This window comes from Triticum urartu, chromosome 2, assembly GCF_003073215.2.
Source record: "Triticum urartu cultivar G1812 chromosome 2, Tu2.1, whole genome shotgun sequence".
Classification (NCBI taxonomy): domain Eukaryota; kingdom Viridiplantae; phylum Streptophyta; class Magnoliopsida; order Poales; family Poaceae; genus Triticum; species Triticum urartu.
In genome coordinates, this window is record NC_053023.1 from 694,670,517 (window position 1) to 694,675,318 (window position 4,802).

Sequence of the window (4,802 nt, forward strand, 5' to 3'; positions counted from 1 at the left end):
CTCCGCTCGCCTAAGGCGCGCTGCACCACGCCCAGCCGTGGACTTGGCCGGCGGCAAGACGGGGGCCGTCGCGGCTAGTGTCGCTCGCCTCCGGCACACCCAAGGCCAGCCCAAGGTTGTGGCTGACCCGCTCCCTGTGAGGTGGTGGCACGGTGGAACTGCAGCGCGTGCAGCCGGTGGCTGAGATTCCGTGGGAGTTCGCGTGGTCACAGTGGAAGATGCGAACTCGATGCAAACTCAACAGGCAAAGGTGAGAGATGATTCACTACTTCATCTACCTTTGTGCTAGTACCTAATTAGCTCTCGGCTATATACGTACGCAAGCTATTACTGACAGCAATGTACTAGCTCTGTACTAGTAGCTAGCTATGCACTGAACTTTGAAGTATGCAAGCTATCTACTCTGCTCTGCTTTTTAGTCATATAGTACAGGGGAAATCACAAATTGGTGAAAGCACCTTTTAATGAATTTAGTGCCTATAAGGCTATAAGAACACATTTAACTGGAAAACTAAACCTCAGTTACACGTCTAACATATCATAAGGAATAACCAACAACTAATCCATATTCATGTATATATTTTTATTTGAGCATAAAACCGTTGTGCATCTAACATTAAAAGGAATGGTAAGATAAATTATTACATCTAAAGGGAGCTGTCTTGTAGAGCAATCGTGAGATACGAAGTTTACATAGAGCTATTTAAAAGTGTTTATTTGTATGTGACTTGATTGGCTACCCAAGACCTGGAAGAACAAAGAAATATTTTCTTATGACATATAAACTTCAATTGGGAATATGACTTGTAAGTGAACAATACCTGAATTGGCAGCTGGTCATTTTTGAGATGTTGGCCATCCCGAGTCCGATAACATTTGGGAGCTCTACATACAATGTTGATTCAAAAGTCAATACAAGGGAATGACATGTGCATGTTCATTTTAATTTCTAGCGATTAACTAATAAAATTCTACCTGACTTGGTTGAGTGCTAGTTGGCGGCTGGTGATTATGAGATGTTGGCCATCCCGAGTCCGATGACACCACAGAAGTCTACATGTAGTGTTAATCAAAAAATAAATGACCCGTGCATGCCCGTCTTAATTTTAACAATTAACTAAATAAATATACCTGACTCGGTTGAATGCTATGATAGAAATATGGTTGTTGTGGTCGCAAGCCAAGTAACTGTTGAAAACTAGTAGTGCCTGTTGGAGAACGTAGTATTTCAAAAAATTTCCTACGCACACGCAAGATCATGGTGATGCATCGCAACGAGAGGGGAGAGTGTTGTCTACGTACCAACGCAGACCGACTGCGGAAGCGATCACACAACGTAGAGGAAGTAGTCGTACGTCTTCTTCCGATCCGACCGATCCAAGCACCGTTACTCCGGCACCTCCGAGTTCTTAGCACACGTTCAGCTCGATGACGTTCCTCGGGCTCCGATCCAGCAAAGCGTCGAGGAAGAGTTCCGTCAGCACGACGGCGTGGTGACGATCTTGATGTACTACCGACGCAGGGCTTCGCCTAAGCACTGCAACAATATGATCGAGGTGGAATTTGGTGGCAGGGGGCACCGCACACGGCTAAGGAAAGATCTCAATGATCAATTGTGTGTCTAGAGGTGCCCCCTGTCCCCGTATATAAAGGGGCAAAGGGGGAGGGGTGCGGCTGCCATAGGGGCGCGCCAGGAGGAGTCCTACTCCCGCCGGGAGTAGGACTCCCCCTCCAATCCTATTCCAATTAGGACTCCTCAAGGGGGAAAGAGAGAAGGGGTGGCCGACCACCTTCCCTAGTCCTAATAGGACTAGGGGAAGGGGGGAGGTGCGCAGCCCTCTATGGCAGCCCTTTTCACTTTTCCACTAAGGCCCAATAGGCCCATTTGGCTCCCGGGGGGTTCCGGTAACCCTCCCGGCATTCCGGTAAAATCCTGATTTCACCCGGAACACTTCCGATGTCCAAACATAGGCTTACAATATATCAATCTTTACGTCTCGACCATTTCGAGACTCCTCGTCATGTCCGTGATCACATCCGGGACTCCGAACAACCTTCGGTACATCAAAATGCATAAACTCATAATAACTGTCATCGTAACGTTAAGCGTGCGGACCCTACGGTTCGAGAACAATGTAGACATGACCGAGACACGTCTCCGGTCAGTAACCAATAGCGGGACCTGGATGCCCATATTGGCTCCTACATATTCTACGAAGATCTTTATCGGTCAGACCGCATAACAACATACGTTGTTCCCTTTGTCATCGGTATGTTACTTGCCCGAGATTCGATCGTCGGTATCCAATACCTAGTTCAATCTCATTACCGGCAAGTCTCTTTACTCGTTCCGTAATACATCATCCCGCAACTAACTCATTAGTTGCCATGCTTGCAAGGCTTAAGTGATGTGCATTACCGAGAGGGCCCAGAGATACCTCTCCGACAATCGGAGTGACAAATCCTAATCTTGAAATACGCCAACCCAACATCTACCATTGGAGACACCTGTAATACTCCTTTATAATCACCCAGTTATGTTGTGACGTTTGGTAGTACCCAAAGTGTTCCTCCGGTAAACGGGAGTTGCATAATCTCATAGTCATAGGAACATGTATAAGTCATGAAGAAAGCAATAGCAACATACTAAACGATCGGGTGCTAAGCTAATAGAATGGGTCAGGTCAATTAGATCATTCAACTAATGATGTGACCTCGTTAATCAAATAACAACTCCTTGTTCATGGTCAGGAAACATAACCATCTTTGATTAACGAGCTAGTCTAGTAGAGGCATACTAGTGACACTCTGTTTGTCTATGTATTCACACATGTATTATGTTTCCGGTTAATACAATTCTAGCATGAATAATAAACACTTATCATGATTTAAGGAAATAAATAATAACTTTATTATTGCCTCTAGGGCATATTTCCTTCAGTGCCTACCTGCGATAGCGGAGCAGGAAAGCCATGATGTAATACTTGCAAATTATAGTTCTCAGGTTGTGGTACCGATGTCGTAGTACCCGGCAGTACATGCAAATTATAATTATGTGCATGTGGTAATGGGGAAACAGCTTGTGGTACCGAAGGCATAGCGGGCGGAAATACTTGCAGATTGTAGTTCGCAACATTTGGTAGTGGAGGCATAGCATGCTGCAATACTTGCAAATTGTAATTAGCAGCATTTGGTAGTGGAGGCATAGCATGTTGTACTACTTGCAAATTATAGTTCTCATTTGATATGTTGAAGCTAGGATTTGGTCCAGATGATGCAGAAGCACAATCACCAATCTTATTCTTGCATGTTGTTCCTTGACCTATTTGCAGAAAAAATGTTAGATCTATTTCAATAACATGACCAGATATTTATGTAGCTATTTCTTGTGGAATACCATACCTTTCTTATTATGTTTATTCTTATTGTTCAGCTCCAGTCCAGATTTAATCCTCTTGTTGCTATTTCCTTATTCTTTTCTCTTTATTCCCTGTACTGTGACTACATTCTCAATGTTGCATTCAACTGGTTGCTTCTCTGTGACTACATTCTCAATGTTGCATTCAACTGGTTGCTTCTCTGCTTGTTCATGATTTGGTGATATATCTTTTGATTGATTTCCATGTAAAATTTGGTCCACCTTTTCCATTAGTTCAATTGACATAGTCTGCAGTAGTGCATATGCCTCTTTGTTTGCTGCTGCTTTGCTCAAAATGTTATTGTAAGTGCGGCATAATGATCCATACTGCCTAGCTAGCATAACTCTTATATCTTCATCATCACTGCACTTTTGAATTGCCTGTGAGGGCCCTGATTTTGCTCGCCTTGTCCATCTTTTCAAGATATATTCCGGTGCCAACTCCTTTATATTGTTGTGGTCCAACACCTTTAATGCATGACGACACAATACTCCAACAAATTCAAACTTTTTGCATGAGCATGAAACTTTTGATCCATTGGGATCAAATTTCACAGTATGACTATTTTGGCTAGCTGAATGGGTAACCTTGAATTCAGAAATAGAGCCAGTACGACCACTCTCGTACACACAATATCCCATTACCATGTCAAATTCTCCTTTAAATATCTCAAACATAGCAGGTGTATATACTTTCGATGTTTGTATAAGCATCGGCACATATGGCACCTTTGGTGATGTTTGACTCGCATAGAAATCACTTTCCACTTCAGCATACCTTCTATCATCTACAGCCCTCTCATAGTGCTTGAAGAAATCTAATAAATCCAGGCGAACATGCAGGTATCGTTTCAATAGTGCATTGATACTCTCGCTTCTTTGTGTGGATATCATATCTGCACAAAAGGTTTTTCAACCATAAACCAAAGCCCACTTCTCCTTGTTCTGAAATAATCTATGTAGCCAGTCATTATCTTCCAAATTATATTTCACTAGCATATCATTCCAACCTGCTATGAATTCATCAACTTCTTCAAAATCATAAACACACTTGCCAAAATCTTTCTTAAATGTCTTGGAACCTTGGAAAAAATGACTCAAATGTTTTGCAGCGTTCTGATACATGTGCCACACACATAGACGATGTGTTGAGTTAGTAAAAATCTTGCCAATGGCACTAATAATGGCAGCACACTGATCGGTCAATATTGTCTTTGGTTCTTTTCCTGACATGGCCCTTTTGAATGTTTCAAACAACCACTCAAACGTCTCAGATGTTTCATCATACAATAATGCAGCTCCAAAAACCACTGTTTGTTTATGATGGTTGACACCAACAAAAGGGGCAAATGGTCTGCCATAACTATTTGTCTTAAAGGTTGTG